Source organism: Anopheles cruzii, chromosome 3 (genome assembly GCF_943734635.1).
Source record: "Anopheles cruzii chromosome 3, idAnoCruzAS_RS32_06, whole genome shotgun sequence".
In the NCBI taxonomy this organism is placed as follows: Eukaryota; Metazoa; Arthropoda; class Insecta; order Diptera; family Culicidae; genus Anopheles; species Anopheles cruzii.
Window position 1 is genome coordinate 20852634 of NC_069145.1, and position 13623 is coordinate 20866256.

Below are 13623 nucleotides of genomic sequence, written 5' to 3' on the forward strand. Positions count from 1 at the left end.
GGTGGTCAGCCACCCAGGCGGGGCAACCTTCACAGCCTGTCCCAGCGTGTGCCAGAATTATCCACGCCCTGTTGTGCTGCGGTTCCAGTTGCGTCCATGCTAATTCGTCAATCGCGCAACCGTGAAACGCAGTGCCAGAATCAGCTCAGACGACCACCGCGTAGGTTAGGAAATGCACCTCACTAATGTAAATCAGTTTTTGTTTCGGAAAGGTACCGTTGTACTGCGCTGGAGTTGAGAATGGCTTAAAAGGCCCAGGCGAGAATGGCAGCGAAGGTTTGTTTACTTAAAATACGTAAAAAGCGGTTACTGTACTGAGCCAGTTGCGCAGTTGATTTGTTTTCTAGGTTTGTAGGTTCGCGTTACGGTACGTTTGTTGCGCTACGGACATTTGTTTGCAGGACTCATTGCAATGTGTCCGTTCCGGAAATGGAAATATTACACCAGCGCAGAGAAAAGCCACCACAAGGCTGTCAAGCCAAAAGTAGGAAATATTTGCGTAGACATATCCTATCGCGTTCCGCAACCTAGCACCTAGATTTGTTTAACCATTCCTCGATTCGCAACGTCTGCCTTTGGTTACATAAGATATTAGTGCTAGTCACCCATTACAGTATCATGCGGGTCACTTGCGCGACCCGAAACAAGCGAAACTTGCCCCGTAAATATGACATTCTGCACGACGAGAGGACCTTGACGCAAAGCTTTCCTCCACGCGGTCCAACAACCTTCGATCAACTTCCATCAACCATTGGCGACTCTTTCTCCTGGGCACCTTGTGTTGTTGAAAATTTCCGAACCAGATCAGATTGCACGCGCGCAACGTGAAGGCACCAAGTTGGGCGCGAAGGAGAACGGACCACAGACCACTCCCCGCCGGGCCTTGTGCCTTGCTGGCTGCATTGGTTGTGCTGTTGGTGCTTTTTGTTTACCGCAATACAACGGCGTCTTTCGAACAGAAGAGTTTGCATTTCGGACTGAAAGTAAGAGAATGGTTAGCGTTTCGCCGAAAAAAAAAACTTCAAAAGCAACCTTGTAACTAGTAACCGTGCGCAACTGCTTCGACACCTGGGCTGGTGCGGCGATCGGCACCCACGATCGCCAACCGCGTGGCTGTTGGAACTACTTTCGTGCGATGATGGTTTACCTGTTTTTTTGGAGGGGAGCTCCCGCTCTTTCGGTACAGACATTTTTAAAACCACGGGTCCTAAAACGGTGAACGGCCTGTATTAACTGGATTTTGTAAGGGTATGCAAAGGTATGCAGAAAACTACGGATCATACTTTCATAAACCTTACTAAAGAAGTATAAACAACATAATTGTATCATTGGTATAGTCCACCCGACGTCCGACGTGGACTAAAGTTTCGAATGTCGCTTTTGATGGAAGCTAATGCAAAACAAATAGCCCAGAGTAAACGATAAAAAAACGATGGAGCCAGCAAAACGGGTCCCAAGGTCGGCCTGTTTCCTGATACCTTGCAATCAGACGGCGAAGGCCGACGTTGACATATGCTCCACCGGAGCACCGCATCCAATCTCACGGGCCCCCGAAAACCTAATGCCAATCAGCAGCCTCACGCGGAAGTGGTCTGGTGTTTGAGAGGAAAAAGAAAAGAAATAAATTACAAAACCGTTGCTCCTTATTTTTCTGAGGTCTACCGGGGTGTGATCGGCACCCCGGTGGTCATTAGAGTACCGTTGACCGCAGAACGTACTACGCTCTTTTGTGGTTGGTGACCCGCGGTCAGTGCGGTGGCCCAGAGTGGGTGTGCCGTTTCAAATTTCTAAGCCCCCGACCACAGTGCGGCCCGCCCGGAACCCTTTTGCGGGTTGGGCAACGGGTTGTCCGTTGTCCACCCATCTCGCGTTTGTTTCGCGCGCTTTTTATCTCGATTGCATAAGGCACGGGGCGCACTATGGGCGGGTGATGGTCAAAATGAAAGGATTTTGAGGTTTCCCTCGCAGGGTAACGAACGATTGTTTCTTCTAATTTCATTTTCCAATCAAAACACTATAATTAAGGGGACCGCGCTAGGGGCAGGCCTATCCTGCCTCTTGGGGTCCGCATGCCTTCCGAGCGAACACTTTCGTTTCGTCCGTTGTTCGGCCACAAAGCCACCGGAACGTCCTTCGCCGTCTCGTCGGCCGCCATTCGGGGCGGGCGATCGCGGCGATCGTGGCGCGTTTCTTGAGCCGAGTTGCGGCCGGTTCAGTCTGCAGAGTACCGTGCGCCGAATAACGTCGCGCACGTCGTGATTCGTACGCTCGCGTGGGTCGTGTGAGTGCGTTTTGGTGGCTTGGCGGCGCTTGGCCGAGCACTCTTCCTGTGCGCTGGCTCAGTAACCCGATATTAGCACCCGTTTGGTCCACCTCGCGATCGACAGAAATGTCGACGGGTTGACCGTTCTAGGTGTGTGCCGCAGAGTGTAAGTGCTTATTGGGCTGTGTTGGGATGGCCAGTGCGCGCGTGTGTTGGTGGCGCCTGGCGGTGGAGCCCGCACGCGGCAATCAGCTGCGGCGTTGCGCGTGTGTATGAATGGCGCACCTGCGAGTGTGTGCGAGCAGATCGCCGTGCCGCGCGATCCGAGAACGGCGCTACCAGTTTCGCTTTCGGCGATGATGAGTTTGAGTTGAGCCACTGTGCGCGCGCGGCGGGCTAGACACAACTAAACCCCGAACCGAGAACCCGTTCTGGGGGCGGCAGTGCGCTCGTTGCCTCGGTACAGATCGGTCACTCGGACCCGCCACCGCTCGGTTCCTTCGCGCGGCTTCAGCTTTCCGCTTCGCTACGTTCGCCTGTGTGCTGAAAGGTATCAGTTGTGCAAAGAAAAGCGAGAAAATGGAAGCGGAATTTGTGGAACATGTTGCGATAAAAAAAAGATAAAGTGTCTCCGGATCGGCCGGAGGAGGATGTTTACTTTACAGTGCAGCTGTTTGCAACCCGAAAACCGATACATCTCCGATAACACGTGGTAGGCGTCGATGGACAATCACCCTGCAAGTGTATCGGGCATGTCAGCTCCCATCCCGTGGCGCAGGACGTAGAAAAGGCCAAATTACCCAATTATTTTTTTTGGGCAGCTGCAAAAAATTGGCAGCCATGCAACGATAAGTAGAGTGAATCGCATTCGCTCCGTACGCCGGTGTTACGCTCTGTGTTGTTTGAAGAAACATTGAACTTGTGTGTCAAAAGGCACGTAATTTGGCACCATAGTTTAGGGTGGCCAAATTCAGTTTATTTCATGCACACACACACACACACGCACACTCGATTACGTAATTGCAAAACAGACTACATTTCGCAGTCCAGTCCACAGTCCACATATTATCCAGCTTCCATCCAAGCTTCGGCAAATTCAGGCAAAGGAAGTCACAAAGCGGTGTTTTTGCGTGATGCCATTGCGTTAACCAAGTGCCGAATGTTGCTTATCATGTGTGTGTGTGTAACACACACACACGCAGATCATATTTCAAATGCGAATTTCATGTCGAGTGCGCGCATAAGTTTTTGAGCGGCTCCTCGCTGTTGCAGCTATTTAAATCCAGCGTTTCGTACGCACGCGCCGCAAGATGGCAATAAAAATGGCAACCGAATGGTCAGACGGGTCAGAGTTGACCCAAGCCACCTGGCCGGTCGGGGGGTGGACATCGACTCAAGAGTTTCGCAAATCGGCCCCAACCAGACTCTCTATGAGGCCATCGAAGACGTGGTTACGGTGGGTGAAGAACCATCGGAAAATGATCCGTGTGGGAAGGCTTTACGGGTGCAGTTTATAATATTAATCATTGGCAGGTCCCGTAACATGCCTCCGACAGACCGCATGCTTCGACAATAATTTCTTTTTGAACAAAACATTGTTTCTCTCTATTCGACCCAGTGTTCGTGCAAAAAAGTGCAATTCTAATCGACGGCTCCCTGTAGAGAGGGAGAGAAAAAGCGAAATGTTGTGATATGATCCGGCGAACACTACTCCACTCTATCACCACGGTCATAACCTTTCAGTCTAAAGTAGTGCGGAACGGCCTGCCATCTGTCTAAATATCTCTTTTCGGGGGGCGCAACTGTAGTGCAACCGGGGAGTGGTGTTTTACGCCCGTGTTCATCGTGTCCTCTCTAACTTGTGCCTTCAGCAGCCGCATAACCAGCAGCTATAAAATCGGCTAATAAGGTCTCGTAAGGTAAGTACAATGTTTTGGCCTCAAAGAGGAGACAGAGAGAAAAAAAGAACCGTTGCTTGTCCTAATGACGCGCACCGACGAAGTAGCTAGTAAAGGTCACCGCTAGTGACGCCTAGTAGTGACTTGCAGCTAGGCTTGCAACGGAAATACAGACCGCAAGACGGACAGCCGGCAACACTCAAAAAACGCTGCTGCCCTAAAACGCCCCATCCCGTCACGTGGTGGATGTTTGCTACAAAGTGTGGCATTTTGGTAACGCCGGGCCTCTTCTTCAACTTCGCCATAAACTTCTAAAAATAATACCGTTCCCCCATCGAATTTCCTTCACGACACGACCCGAACGTAAAGCGGCCGATGACCTATTAGAGCGTTAGAAGTTGAACACGAAGCGAGACTTAGGTTGGAATCTTATTTATTTACTTATTATTGCTAGCACGGCCAGAGCTCCAACTTTAGGGTTTCCTCGGTATCCGTATTGTATTAGTACTGTGGAGGTAAAAACTTAAAATTGCCAACAAGTAATCCTGGCGCGATCGGGATGCTTTTTTACCGTCTTCGAGCCCAAGAAACCATGACTAATTGCTACATTCTTCCAGTGCAACTTGCGCAATTTACGCTGGGCTCCACGCGCGCAGACACCGGAAATGAGTGCCAGCGGTATAAGCCGGCCACACTCGAAACGATAAGCCTCAATCAATCTGCACCGGGAAACGAAACGACACGTTCGTGCGCCACAGATTAGAACTCTCGCGCCGGCCAAGAGGCGCCGCGACACCCAGCGCGCTGCGATTGCGCAGTGTTTGCCAAAGCTGACACTTTCTTTGATTCCGGTTTGGCGTCGATAATGGCGCCAGCACTCGTGCCCCGGGGGGAGTTTCGAAAAGTGTCCAATCTAGCAGCCGGGCAACACTTTGAAGAGGCATTCCTTAGGAACGTAGCCGTCACTCGGGGGGCCCTGCTTCCCGAAGCACGTCATTCTGCGCAACCTGTTTGCGTCACTGCCTTGAAAGCGGCTGCGAAGTCCTTCGAAGTCCTAACGCCAGACACTAGCGGCTCCCGGATGTGGGTAATTATTTGCAATGATCACACATTTATTTGATGAAGCATTTTAGGATGAAACATACCTGGTTGCCACTGCCGGTGATCATTACCACAGGCGAGGATCGCGAAATCTTCAAAATGGAAAACCGAAACCGGCCGATCCTCTCGGGCCCCTTGTCAGAAGAAGCATAATCTGAGATCGAGAGTCTTGCGGCGCCGAACCGGAGGTGAAACCCATTGTATCGGGTGACGGAACCGTTGACACGACGGCGACGACAACGACGGGAAAACGAATAAATTGAAACTCGTTAAAACCGGATGGAGCCGCCCGGACCCATTGTCCGCGGTGGCCGCGGGCCGGGAGGAACGTTCTTGCACAGTGGTTCTTATCTTCCCATCATACCGTATCGCCGGTAAGGTCGGAAACAAACATGCCGATGATATAATCGATGATGGATCCGGCCCGGCCTGCCAGTGTCATGTGTTTCGAACACGTTTTCTTGCCTTCCTTCAAGTATCCCTCGTCGGCTCACGGGAGTCACATGCAAATCTGTGGCGGCTGTGGCAAACCCCGAGTGGCCATTCAGTCGAAGTGCTTGCCTCCGCCCCAGCCGGCGCATCTTCAGCACACCCGAGTGCTCACATAACTTGTCGCACCGGGCCAGGCACACCTTCGGCCCGCTGTGCGCCCCACAAGTCGCGGTAGTGCGTAAGTCGATAGTTCCTTCTTTTTCGTCTTCGCCAGCGAACGATTATCGAATCGCTGGTAACGCAGAAGAACGTGTCGATCCGGGGGGGAGCACTGGGCCACATGGTTGAACCTCATTCTTCGGAGCGCAACCATTGCCGGGCGGTGTATGTTGATTGTGGCCCCCCGTGCTACCGATTACGGTGCGGGCATACCTTTCGCCCAGTGGGGTTGGTAAGTCGATAGGTATTTCCTCGATGCGGACAGGTGACCAGAAGACGGCCGCGATACGGTTGCCAGTTTGCTGTTGCTTCACAGCGAATCCACGTTCGGCATACACAAAATGATTTGCCGCCGACAGGTGCCGAAAATTAAATCCTTCTGATAGAATCTTGGCTTGTGAAGGACTCTCAGCCAGGTAGCCGGGTGAATGATTACCTTCAATTTGTGCGCGATGGCGCTATAGAGTTTCCGGTTGTCCGGCCACGGCTCTGCCGGTCTCATTTGTCATCTTCGCGGGTCGCAAAAGTTATAAATAACTTACGCGCAAACTGGCTGACCGCGAGTCCAACAGGTCAATGTTTATCGATTTATTTTGGGTACGTGCGATTGCTAAACCGCACATCGTCCGTCGTTCGTGTGCCTCAGGGACGTTTGGCAAGATGCGATGTGTAAGAGAAGGCTCGATAAGCTTAAAACGTCCGATCGCTGTCGATCGCTGTCGATCGCCACCATCTCCCGAAACCCATCTCCATACAACCTTCGGGCCGGCATTAGCATATCCCATGGAGGGCGCAGCTCAAAACAAAAAGTTGTCCGATTGTCTTGTGAAGTAAATCAAACACACACACACACACGCGAGAGGCGGACGAGGAAAGTGTCGTCCAGAGACTACCTACTACTGGGGGGCCGTCTTCTGTTCACCTTTCGGGTTTCGAAAACCGGACGGCGGAACTGGGGATCCGGCTGCAGATCCGTGTATCGTCGGAGATGTTCAACCGTGATGCGCCTGGGACGCGAGATCCTTCAAGGCGAACTACTTCCTGATGCCATCGAACCGAACCGTCGAAGGTGGACCATAAAATCTGAATACATAAACGCTTTTTTTCGCCCCCTCCCGGCCCGGTAGAAATGGCCGTCTCTCGGTGACATAGTTTTGTGTATAATGTTTTAACGATCAAACCGAATGGGTCAATGTCATAGTTTTCGGATCGTTTTCATTCACACCGAAACGAACCAACTTCATCTTATATAGTCTATGCGTTTGGTCCGCGCGCATAATCCCGAGCTCTCACGGGTACGTAAGCATTGTATCGGCCGTTGCGCAACTGGGCGCGATCGCGACACCGTTAGATCGGTCGAACCGGAACGACCTCGTTTACCTTGACAGTGACTTTTCCAGTGTCCAGCACCACCAGAGAGGGTCGGTGGAAGATGTCAACCATGGAGCTGAGTTGGCCACTAGCGATTAGTGCACTCTAATCCCATCGTTGACCTCGGCACGTGAAGTGCGAAGCGGTTACCGCCTAACTCTGGTGTCGTCTGAAGTGGATCGAAACGGTGTAGTACATCCAAATAGTAATCGAACACTCCGGTAGCCATGAAAAGGCGCGATTGTCGAGTGCCAATAGCGGGCGCCAAACAATGATCCCTCCAGCCATCCAGTGTCAACGTGTTGTGGACCGCAACTGTTTCCTTTTTTTTCGTTGCCGAGGTTACATCCCCGCGCAGGTTGCCCACGCGTTTAGCGGTGTAACAATCGGCTGGTCTATTGTTTGTAATCGTCACCATGTAAACCACCACGCAGCACCGAGAGCTGCGGGTCCCATCTTGTTCATCCCCAACAATGTGGTGATGGAGCGGTGATGATGGGGACGCAAGCTACCCTATAAATTAGGCACCCCTGATGCACCGCGCCAGCTCAATAGTGGTTTAGTCCAACGTGTGAATTGGACAATTTACGGTCAAACTGTGAGCGATGGAGGTGAAGTAGTTTCTAGGTCATCCGTGGTACAATTGCTTGTGAAGAAGCCACGACCACTGGGTACGCCAGTGGCGAACAAAACTTGCTCCATTGATCTTGACATGAAATGGAAACCTACCAGAAATTGTGTCGCAATGATGTTCTTGGCGTCGGCACTGGACTTCCTTCATAAGGGGCGACCGACCGTATTTCTTCAAAGTCGCATCCCACATCCATTGGCAATCGAATGCTAATAAACCGCCACCGGGCAGGATATCGCCATACCGGGCTCACCACTCACCATCGACATGGTAATTTGCCTAATCCAGAGGAAATGAACGAATGTGAAAATCCAATTTGAGGCTTTCCTTTGCGCTCCATCGCCACGACAACCCGACCCGGAGAACCCGACACCCGGCGACGCCGTAACTACTTGTGAATGGCCCCAAAATCTCGGCCAATCAATCACACAGCCACACCGACCTTGCCGCGGCTAATGGTGTGTGGGGCGGGCCTGCTTTGGGGTGTCGACCATTGTCGTAACCTATTCGATTTAGGATTAAGACCTTCGAGTCTGGATGTCTTAGGAGTCTCAAAATAGTTTTTGGAAGTTCCCCGGGTCGAGCGCGTTGGGCTGAGTGTGTATTGGGCGTTTAAAGAAAATTCACTTCATCGAGTCGTGACGTTTGAAGGTCTCCAGGCCTTTTGCTTTTTCCACGGCTCTGCACACACACGGCGGCCCGCCTCATCTACAGGTTGTTGAACACGGCGTACCAATCGATCCAATAATTACCCTTCGATTGTCGCGGAAAGGTTGAAGAAATAATTTATTTGTTTCGGCCCGTATCAAGTTAAACTTTTGCATTCAAGTTGCAGCACTGTCAGGCTCATAGGAACCGATAAATCGACACGGCACAGCAGATGAAATAACTAGAGACGAATCATTAGCGAGTAATGATAGAACGAATAAGAACTAGAGGTTCTAGCCCCTCAGAAAGTCTCACTTAAGTGGACTGGAGCATCAATGCTCGATTCAGCATGGGCATTAAATTGATAACGATGCCCCTAGCCCACCTGGGCGAGGGAAATTGCATCGCGTCTAATTGGATCATTTTCGCGGCGTGCGAAAATCGCCTACCGATAGCCTTGTACGTAACCGACCCGATGGCCAGAGCATCGTGGCCGTAGCGCTGCTGTTGAAGGCAAACCATAGGCTCGACGAAGGATGAATCTTGATCAATGTCGTGCGCTTCCCTTCGTGCATAGCTGGACCGAGCTTTGCACAATCCGGATGTACTGTGCCAGTGCCAACCGCCCTATCATCGGCAGCGATGATGATGGTTATGGGAGGTTCAGGGAACTCTGTTCTCCTTGAACCAACGACAGCCGTGATCTTGGTCCGACCGATCGCCATTGACCACCACAGGGGTGGGTACACTGTGGGAAAGGCAGTGAAATGGTGAAGGCAGCCGAGGATAATCGGTGGAAGCGAAGTAAATGACGAAACGAGCGAATGAGAGAGAGAGAGGCTGGACACGCATGAAGAACGCAGCAGAGAAACAACATCGAAACCGCACATCAACAATGAAACTGAAAGCGCGCCGGCTCGCAACACCGCTGGTGCCTTCCGGTGGCCATCGGTGGCCACTAGCGCGCACGGTACAAGCACGCGTACTCCGCCTATCTCATAATGACCTCCGCCGGCGGCTGGCGGCCGGCGGACACTGGAAGATGCTGTACTTTTACCGGATGTTCTGCTTCTCCTCGCTCACGCTTGACGCTTCAGTGCCTTCGTTTGCGTCAGAAATTAACGTTTTTTTTTCACCCATTGACCGTAGCCATTAAAAGTTTTCCGGAGCCTCACGAAAGCTCACCCGTTGATCGTATCGTGTGTCTGTATATAACGCGTCTCGGTTCAAATTAAATAGATCCGTTCTGTAAATGCAATTACACCAAGCCTCGGGGTCCGCGCACGGCGATGAAGAAGGTCTTATGACGAGATCTGACGACTGACGATGGACGATGTCTTATGCCAGCTGCTTCAAGGAAGCTTTGTATCCGTGTACGGGAACGATTAAAATTGCATTAGTCCGTGGGGTGTTTAAAAAAAACCGATGGAGTTAAACATTTAGTGTATAAGAGACTGTTCTGCACTGCTGAATGATCAACAAGGTGATTCTTGCCATGCTTTTATATTTTTTTAAAGATTACATATGTTGTAGACATTGTTGAGTAATTGGCTTGAACATTTCACTGTGGTTTTTGTGACATTAATTATGCCTCATATGGTTCAAGAATATTTTTGGATCGTGAAGGACTAAATCGATGATCGAATAAATTAAGTAATATCAGTACGACTTCAGTACGATCAGTACGTGTTTCCTTTTCCAAACCGTCTAGTCGACTCATCGGAATTCATGGCTTGGCCAGTGTTCAATGTTGCGTTGACGGGGCGCAACCTTCTACGAAAACACACCGTATTTATGTTCCTTACACGTTTTCCTGTCTCATAGCTTCCGATATGAAACAGGTATCGATTCCATTTCAGTCAGATGATCGAAAACACGACCCTTACCCCGATGGGAAACGATTTCGCGGGCGATCGTGAGTCACGTGTAAATAAATCATACCGAACGCGCCCCATGAACGCTACTACTCCGTAGGGTGATCCGCTGCTGAATCGGCTGAAATCAGTCTTGAAATCGAAACACTTCGCTCGGCGTGCGAGGTTGCGAGATGAAAACAGAAGCAACAACCTCGCAGGTTCTACCGACATTTTCCTTCTCTCCGGGGAGAACGATCCGCGTTCTGCAGTTGATCGATTGTAGCCGCGCGAGATCGCGTCATAATTGCAGTCAAGACGCGAGTGCAAGACGCGTGAGAACTACATTGTGTTGCGAACCGAGCGAGGGAAGAAGATTCGTGATGACCTCTGCCAAGTTCACCAATCCAAGCATTGTGGTGCCATCCTTCACCAAAAGCACCCATCGCTCCGCCAGCCAACAGACGACAGGAAGTTCAACCGTCGAGGTTCACGGGTTGGTTGTTTTAAAGGTGAGCTGAATAAATGCGCTCATTAGCAGCATAGCCCCCGCGGAGGCTCATCAACTTCGGTGAAGGCTTCGGTTGCGAATCGGCAAAAAAACCTAAACTTCCAAACCAATTGACGGATGGTCACGGTTCCCAGGTTCGAGTGCACCTCGGCGACCGGCAACTCGGCTCTGTCGGAAGGCATCGCAATTGAAGCAATCAGCGGGTTTCGGTGCTGTGCCTAGAGCCACCAGTGCTCAAATCACACACCCATTGGCTGGTCATCCGCGCCGACCGAGAATTGTGTCTAATTGAGTCCCATTTAGATAGTTTATGGATTCTCGAAACCATTCCTTTCCCGCGGGTGGGTCGCGAACGTTTGATTTATTGGCCCGCTCGGTTAAAAGGTTCCGTGGCCATTTGTTTCGAATGAAATAGAACTGCCGCGTTATGTGCGGTGCAACGTGCCTGGGATCAAACCGCAATGACAGGTGAGCAAACGAGTCAATTTACCAATTGCAATTAATTTGGGACGTATTTTCAAACTTCAAACTTTGAAATGTTCCTCTTCGATACGCTCTTCATTGTTATGAAAATTTAATTAAAAGGAGTACAGTGGTAAAATGAGGATGCTTCAAGTCTTCCGACGTCAAGCCTCCCAGCGTATTTTACATGTGGGTTGGCTGTAGGGTTACCGCCTGCCGGGCTGCTGGTGACCGGCGTCGATCCGAAGATCATCATCGACCTAATGAATCGTCATCCCGGTTACTCAAACTCTGCACCACCCTGTATGGGGCACGGCGATGGCGGAACTAATCGTTAAGTAATTGTTTCGGTAATCGATCCTTCACTAATCGGCTCGGGTTTACCTCACGTTTTCCGCCTCACGGCGGTCGGTACATGACACACAGAGACCATCGGGCCACCGGCAGTGAGGGCGAAAACAGAAAGAAAAAAGCAGTACATCGTTACCCCACCCGTGCGCCGGGTCCTAAAACATGACACGTAGTTCGGCAGCAACGACCACGTCGTTCGCAACTAATGAATAAGTAAGTAACGGCGCAAGGCGTTGGACGCTAGTGGCAGCCGGATTATGCAATCCGGGGGGGCCAAAAGCCCGCCCCGAAGCGGTGTGATCAGAAATCGTGCATCGTGAATTGCATTCGCCCCAGTGTGCAAAAAGACGGCACCCATCTTCATAACTCACCCGACACCCGCCGTCGATCGAGCCGACCGCGATCGATTGTTCCGCTTTCGGCCGGCGGGGTGACCCAATTTTCCCGCGCAGAGGGCCTTCGTACGAAAGTGAGTTTTCTAGCACCGGACGCGAAAGCTTTCGGGGACCCGCGGTATACGCTTTCGTTTTCGGCAAGCAATGGACGTCGCGCACTTCTCACGCAAAGCACGTGCAACGTAGTGTGTGGCGGTCCACAGGTCCTCCGGTAATCAGTGGACACGTTTGATTGTTTCTGTTTTTATGTCACCGCACAAGAAAAGCGCACTTCCTGGCTTCATTGTCCCGGTCTGGCTTTCGTCATCAATCATTCCGCGGCTGCTCTGACCAATCCGGCGATCTTACCGGAAATTGATCTTACTGTGTGGTCTCGCCGGTTGCGATTGGTCTTTTTTCCATCGATTTCGCTCTTGCCACTTGGTTTCACTTCCTGGACCGTGCGTTCGACTCAAGCGGACGGTCCACCTGCACTTGATGACATCGATTACGTCATGTAGTAAATCACAAGTTCCAGCCAGCGTTTCGCAGATCGCAGAAAGATAATGATTTTGTCTTCGATACAGGAAATCTGAGAATGAAAATCATCGTCAAATGAAGCTACTAGTTCTTGCGTTGTGATCGAAACAGATAAAAATATGATGACCCTCAGCGGGGCCACAACGGACCCCAAATCGGTGAGTCGTCTGCCAGCCTTCAGTGCCGTCACCCGTAATGACACTTTTTGCACCAAACATCGGATCGGACTTAGCTGGCGATGATCGGCAACCGTCCCGAGGGTCAATCCGAGGCTGCGGCCCTTGGATTTTCCGCACCTTTGCGATGCCACGGTCTAACGAACGCGTCGATGCGCTCTTCCTTGCCGAGGGGCCGAGGCTTAACAGACCGTGGCCAGCGATTGACATTGGAACTGCGGCGGGAAAGGTTGTCATTAAGCCCCAAAAGCGGAGGAAGGAGACCACTTCCTGAAGGGCTCGGGCCACGCTTGTACTACTAACCTCAGGGCGAGGGCCACACAATCGGTGGGGCCTATGCTGACCCTGGGCTGGGCGCACGCGATGATGATGTTCTACTTTCTGCGCAACACACGTGTGTGTCATCGGTGACAAGAGCCCCCGTAAGCCTGCGCGCCATTTGCAGCCCGATCCGTTTGATGGATCGCGTACTCGTGCCGCTGGGGGATGCTGAGGTTTCGTGACTCCGAGTGTGTGTGTGGCGAGCACAAGTCGTCGGTTCTTACATCAGGCAGCTCAGCGTGCGTGCGTTCGTATACACGTATCTAAGTCAAGGCCGCCGGAGCCAGGTACGTGGGCCATCGTGATGCCACCGGCGACGCTACACTAGCTAACCCACTAGCGGCGCCGCTGCTACAGGTTCCGAACACCAGATATTGTTCATTGGGATGCTATCGGTGACAGAGTAGTAGGCGAAGGTTCTTCCAAATCCGACATAATTGACGAGCGACATATCGTTGACAGTGCGGATCGA